General features: G+C 38.9%; 1 long non-coding RNA gene across 1 annotated transcript; it reads right to left on the bottom strand.

Annotated features, from left to right (window-relative positions):
• Positions 1-2,990: 2,990 nt before the first annotated feature.
• LOC145420635 (uncharacterized) lies at positions 2,991-4,147 on the bottom strand. Its single transcript, XR_013901956.1, has 2 exons — positions 3,810-4,147; positions 2,991-3,239 (listed from the first exon to the last, which is right to left on the bottom strand). It is a non-coding gene; the product is annotated as an uncharacterized LOC145420635 (long non-coding RNA).
• Between the last annotated feature and the right edge of the window lie 3,271 nt (positions 4,148-7,418).

The raw sequence follows: 7,418 nt of genomic DNA, 5'->3' as shown, positions 1-7,418 counted from the left end.
CAGAAATGAATGTATTATTTCTCGTCTTTCTGTTCTCACTTGAAGAGTTGATTTTAATTGGATTGCGCCCCCTCTAACTGCTTCCTGTTCACAGGGTGACAAAACAGCTGCAGCCCTACATAGTTGGTGGTGGCAGTACCACCACAGATAACCAGCTGAGAGTGACCTTTCTGCATTGTTCCTCCAATGTATCACAGTTGATATGCTGTCTTGAGAGGAGTAGCAAGGTGGGACAATGCTGCCTTACCCTCCCTTCCATTCTGTGTGATGAGTTTCTCACGTGTTGTAATGAACCCGATCAGATTTATCTGGCCAACCTTTTCATTCACTAATACTAATGTTACCTTTTGGGAGAGTTTTTAGACCCTTTTAATGTTGTTGTGGCGATACATCTGTGATGGGCTTGGTGCTTAATAAACTTTTCTTATGTTTAATGAGGCAAAACTATTATACCCAGCTGCCCTACACATTTCTTTATTTGCCCTACTGAATTTAATTTACTTTTATTTCTTATTTTTTTTAAAAAATGCTGAATGTTTTCATTTTTAAAAAGACATAAATGTCCATGTAATAGTTGTAGCAAGTTTTTCTCTAAATGCGTCACTGCACTAAGTCAGTTTTAGACAGGCTAGCTTCATTCATTTAATGTTTTTACAGGAAGTGATAAGAAGGTTGATAATATATCAATCATCTAAAAATGTAAAAATAACACAGTAAGTATGGTCAAAAACTTAGATCCATGCTGCAGTGTGAAGATGGCGAATTCCTGATGAGCAAATAAAATCAACAACAAGACAATTGAATATGTTTATCAATAAAGTGACAAGCAGCAAATTTATTTTATTTTAAAACCTTATTAATAAATAGTGACTGACCGGCATCACAGCAGAATATTTGGCATGTCATAGTAGGAAAAGTTAATTATCAATGATGGCTTCATTTTATTTAGGGGAAGTCAGCTGTGTTGGATGTTGGCTCATTGTCACAGCTCAATCTAACACTTAGAGGAACTGAGCTGTTGTTAATCTGAATTTGTTTCACCAGTCACTGCTAAACACACACACACACACACACACACACACACACACACACACACACACACACACGCATGCGTCATGTTTGCTATCCTCGTGGGAACATCTCATTGACATAATGGTTTCCCTAGCCCCTTATCCTAACCATCAAAAATGAATGCCTAACCCTTACCCTTACCCTAAACCTAACCGTGACCCTGACACTAAAACCACATTTTGAGTGTGAAAAATGCCTTCAACCCCATGGAGACCAGGATTTTTGTCCCCATGAGGGTTGTTGGTCCCCACAAAGATAGCAAGAACACACACGCATACAGTGTGAGTATCAATTAGAATTTTTATTTATTTGGTGATGGTGGCGGTGTGTAAAAAGGAAAAGTAGATTAAATCCATATTCCACCATACGTTAATATCTTCATGATCCAAAGGCTAAAACCATATCTGACTAAAAACAGAATAAAGTTTACTGCTGTTATCAGAGACTCTGCAACATTATTGGCACTCGTACATCTTAAAAGCAGAAATGTGACTTTTCAGTCACATTTCAGAAAATGACTGTTCGCACATGAAATAGGAAGAATGTAAAACAATATCTTAATGCTGAACATGGCTCTCCTGCCACTATGCATTAGTACACAATTAAGTTGGGCATACACTGTGCGATTTTGGGCCCATTTTGAGCCGATTTTTCAGTCGTGCGACCGTTTTGGGGCACTCAAAGAGCAGGTCATCTACTGATTGAAAGGTTGGTGGTTTGATCCCTGGCTCCCCCAGTGTGCATGCCAAATATGCTTGGGCAAGATACTAATCCCAACTTGCTCAAATGTGCGTGAATGTGTGTGAATCTTAGGTAAGTGCTTGTGTGAATGTGGCATGTTGTATAAAGTGCTTTGAGTACTCCAGCAGAGTAGAAAAGCATTATATACGAATCAGTCTATTTACCATTAGTTGCATTGACTGGTGGTTTTAATGTTCTGCTCTATGAGTGTATGTACATCTCCCTCTAAAATATATCAAATTAAACCCAACCACTCTGACAATAACCACCATTAGCAAGTGATTGTTTGGCTTGTTTGTTTTCTCATATATTTATTCTTCTAAGCTGAGTGTAGCAATATACAGTATATGATTAAGAAAACAAATCACTGGTACACAGTTATTCAAAGCAGGAGTGGCTTTACTCTCATTTAATAATAATAATAATAATGGATTGGATTTATATAGCGCTTTCCAAGGCACCCAAAGCGCTTTACAATACCACTATTCATTCACTCTCACATTCATACACTGGTGGAGGCAAGCTACAGTTGTAGCCACAGCTGCCCTGGGGCAGACTGACAGAAGCGAGGCTGCCATATCGCACCATCGGCCCCTCTGGCCAACACCGGTAGGCAAGTAGGGTAAAGTGTCTTGCCCAGGGACACAACGACCAGGACAGAGAGCCCAGGGATTGAACCGGCGACCTTCCGGTTACAGATGCGATTCCCAACCCCCTGAGCCACGGTCGAGCTTGATATTTTTATTGTAAACAGAACAGGTTAACAGAGGGCTCACATCGCATTGTGACATCATCTAAGTATACTGTCACAGTACCACTGATAAAGAATCCTTCACTAAAGCTCTTTTACACACAGCAAATCCAGCATCTCCAAATTAACACTGTCGGATTTGATTTCAACACTATTAAAGTGTCTATATGGGTCCACACCAGAGAGTGTTAATTTAACTCTTTTTGGAGAGTTGGTACGTTAACTCTGATTTAGTGTTAAACACCAAATCTGTCTGGAGTTGATAATTTAACACTTGGTGTTAAGAGTTTATATATTAACTCTCAAAGAGTATTTTAGTTTAACTACGTAAGAGTTATCTTCTAATTCATTCTAAAAAGCGGGAATTTTACTGTTCTGAACTTCTAGAAATTTCTTTTGGAAATAAACATTTACTAAAAAGATGCAATGGTTTTTGAAAAACATTTATTCTGAACTGTGCACCACAATTTCAAAACATTTTCTGAAAGATGTAACAGTGTACATGTTCTCACTTTCATTAGAATTTTGTTTATCAAAAGGTCTGACATGGTAAATGCAAATAACAGCATTCTCATCACTTATTTCTTCAATACAATATGCATGTCCTTCATTCATCCCTTTGTGGAACTTCAACGCACTTCTGCTCTCCCCCATATTCCATCTTCACAAGCATATCCTGTGCAGAGATTGAATAAAAATTAGTTGACACTAATTAATGGCACAAATAATCCAGTAAACAATTGCAGCACAGTAAGAAGGAATCCTCTTTGAGCCATTACTTGTGTAAAGTATTTTCCCAAAAGACAAGGACACAGGCAACAGGTAATACTGAACTAAATGTAAAACCTCAACCTTTTTCATTTTTACCTAAACCGTGTGCACAAAACTCTGGAGGGATCTATGCTAACGTAGAACCCAGTCAGCACGTCTGCTACTGCTGTTTGCTCGTTTTTTTTATTTTTTTTATGGGCGATCGTTTTCAGGCTTCAAGTAGCACCATTATACCAACATTTCACATTCTAGACATTGTTTTAGGTGTATTTGACCAAAGGTTTGACTGAAAAGCCTTTTTTTCAAGGCTGTGGTATTTGCCCGCAAACAATACCTTTCAGCTAGCTAAAACAGAATATTATGCTATCAGCGAGCAACATGGCTAATGCCTTTCACACAGCTTTGTCTCAACTCCAAAGAGCCACAGAAGTAAAAGCTAATAACAATTGAAACAATCTTTGAAAAAATGACTTACCAAGCATGGCAAACAACTCAAATATGTAGAGCAAAATGTTCTGAAACGGCTTCACTTCAGCTTCGATTGGAGCCGTGCTGGGGGCGGAGTCTGTGAATTTACTCTGTTGGTGTCATAGCCCCTCTAGGAGTTCAGAGTTAAGAGGTCAAGAGTTAATGTTTCCATTTTAACACCTCCAGATTTGACAGAGAAACACTCATTTTTAACACTCGATTTTAACTACTATCATTTTACACCTCAGAGTTACATTAAAAGAATGTGACTCTGCTTAGAGTAAAATTAACTCTACTTTTGCAAGGAGACTATTAACACCAAAAAATTTAACACTTTTGAATTTGCATGGCTGTCTCAATGACAGTAAATCCAAAAACAGTGCTGAATGATAGGATTTATAAAGTAGTGGTTGAAGATACTTTAAACATTCAGCTGTTTTCCACATCACAAACAAACAAGTTAATGCAATCAGTTATTCCTGGCAACTTTTCTGTTGGCACTCTGACAGCACTCACCAATTTAAGAATGTGTGACTGTGATAAAGACAGAACATTCTGCTGAGGAAGCAGCTGGTACATGAGCACATCAGTGTTGTGTATCAAAGCACATGGATGAGCAAGATAGGATAATATCCATACCCTTGAGCAGGTGATATTATCAAGGGGAGAACACAGAAGAACAGACTGTGGTAGTCTCAAGAGTGGGTGAAGGTCTCCAACGGGATCAAGGGCATTTTTGTTGTTTTTGAATTTTGCTCCGAGTATCTGCAGGAATGCTTTTAAAGAAACACTGATGAAAAAGTAGGAAGAATTTTAAAGTTACCCATGGAAATTGTTCGAGCACAATGAACTAATTTCTTTTTTAATGCCATTGGGACAGCTGTACAACCTTTCAAGGATTTAGGAGTAGGGATGGGTACCGGTATCCGGTGCCATGATGGCACCAGTTCTGACATAAACGGTAGTAACCAGACCGAAAAGCAGCGCACATTTCGGTGCTTTATTTCGGTGCTTTTTTTTACCTGAGCTGTGGTACACTTTAGATTCTAGCCAATCATTTTATGTTTCCAAGGATGGTAGGCGGGTCCAGGTACGTACGTTCTTTTAGAGCAGAGCTACAGATTAAAAATGCCCAAGGTGAAGCGGTCAAAAGTCTGGCTGTACTTCACAGCAAAATATGCAAACTCAGCAGCCTGCAACAAGTGCTTTAAGGTGATACTGTGCAAAGGAGGTAACTCCTCAAATCCGATGAAACACCTGGCGACGCATAGCGTTTTTTTTTAAAGCCGAGAAATGCGCCGTATTTGATAGCTTGCTGTGAGACCTCACACCGGGCACATCTACTGCGGGTGTAGCCGTAACCCTGCCAGTGTAGCAGAAATGATGACGGATGATGTTGGCAGCAGCAGCAGCCGTTCTTCTCTGCGTGAGTAGCTTAATGTTGTTCGTGTGTAATTTACGTTGAGTAGGCTAACCACGTTATTACATTAATGCACGTAAGGTGAACTAGCAAACATCATCATAGCTACATGCGGCTGTCTTCTTGTTTGATGGCAGATACTCCCTTCACCCTGGCCAAAAAGGCTAAAATGACCAAAGAAAAAGTGGAAAACAGTTAAACATGAGAGGTTTTTGGAAAATTTTTTGTGTTTTTTCCATTGTTTAAGCACTGCTTCCAGCCAAGAATGATACCATATATGCCCTATAGCTGCAGAAAAGGCTAACATTGTTATCTTTTTACAAAAAAACAGCTGAACATGAGAGGTTTTTGGACCAACTTTGTGTTCTCCATTCTTTAAGCACTGGTTTGAGCACTGTTTAAGCACCGGCACCATTTCAAAAGTACCGGTTTGGCACCGGTATCGGATAAAACCTAAACGATACCCATCCCTATTTAGGAGGATTATGGCCACCCCTTAGCACCATTTCCCTGTCTGACCACAGGCCTTTAGTCTGTGGCGTACAATGCTCCACACAGCATGATCACTGATGTAGCTGACATAAGTTCAGTTTTCACTGAAATGTAGTGCAGGAATCAAATTTCAAGAAAAAAATATGAAAGAAAATGACTATCGCTGTCATTTTCTGTTGACAAATTTCTATAGGTGGTTTATCAAGAAAATCAGTTCATGGAGGCAATTCTTCACTTGTTGCTCTTAATCCCAGTGTTCACTAAGCGAAGCCTGCAGGCCTTTAGTGACTACTGATAATGTTTTTGTGGCTCTCAAGTTCAGCAAGGAATAAATCCCTTCTCTATAATTCAGACAATGGCAGATCATGCCATGTTGCGATTTGAAAATACAGTTTGACACCAAGGAAGTTTTTCTGTTTAAATCCAACTCTACTGTCAGCTATCATAGCAGACCTCACATTGACCAGTGACGTTGGTGTCAATGAACAGCTTTCTTATTAATGTTGAAAAAACAAACAAACAACCATAATCAAAAACTATAAAACAGTATATTAAGTGACCAACATTTTTCCTGTCTTCAGTCTTGCCTTGGCTTTCTAAATTAGCATTTGGTCATAAACTAAAATAAAAATAAGTAGCCCTGCACAAAAACCAATGAAAAAAAGTTACAACAAAAAGTTGAATAATGAAAAAGAGTGTATAAGATATAACACTTGACCATTAGTTTTATTTTGTAAAAACAACCCACTGCATTAAAATAAGTCAAATAAAATTTCCTTCCTGAAATCCAATATACTCATAATCATTTTAAATCAACTACTAAGGATGTGGTTAATTTTTCAATGCTGATAGAACTGCTATGTTGCTGAGTTGTCTTTATTGAATTCAGCAGCATTAACAAAATGTACTATAAAACGGTATATATAATAATTACTAGCGAGCTGCTTCATTAGTACGACTGGAAATGACCACATAATTTGTCTGACTTCTTGCACTCCATTGTTGAAGTGCAAGAAGAGTAAATGTATTTGTTTACACTAAACACTTCATATGCACCACTTTTTCAATTTCCTGAAAAATAATTATTACCTATTTGGTGACATGAATCATAATCAACTGTGGGGTTAAACTGTAAAGATGCCAGAGTGACTGCGGCTTTAGAAAGATTCCAGAGCTCTGTGCCAGCATTTTCTCTACACAAGTCTTTTGCAGCTGAGGGGATTTGGCAATTGCTTATTTTGACCCTACCTTGGTATCACTGATAAACTGTGACAACTGATGTCTGAACAACCAGTCAAATAAAGTGCCAATAATGAGCAGTTTGCTGCTTGAAAGATGGATGCCATCTGTGGCAGGCGTGGTTTGTGGCGCAGCTGCAGGGGAGGCCAACTCACCGGAGCTCCATCGGCAATCACGCCTCCCTGCATAAAAAGAACATAAAAGGAAGAGTTGCTGTTATGGTGGTGTGTAGGATGCAGCTGAAAAGCTGCGGCCGTGTATTAGTTTTCCTGAACAAACAAGAGAGAAGTGAATATCTTGGCTCTTCCTACATGTGTAAAAATCTTTCTCTATACAGAAGAGGCAAACCCTTATCCTGTTTTTGGGCAACCTTCCATGAATCAAACAGGCCAAAGCTAGCTTCAAAGCCAGACCATAGTGATTTTGACAACAGGAAACAGTCTTAGCTGGAGTACTACTTTGACC

The sequence above is a fragment of the Astatotilapia calliptera genome, chromosome 15, assembly GCF_964374335.1.
Source record: "Astatotilapia calliptera chromosome 15, fAstCal68.1, whole genome shotgun sequence".
Taxonomy (NCBI): domain Eukaryota; kingdom Metazoa; phylum Chordata; class Actinopteri; order Cichliformes; family Cichlidae; genus Astatotilapia; species Astatotilapia calliptera.
Note: the sequence above shows the minus strand (reverse complement) of the source record. Positions and strands in the feature narration are given on the sequence as shown.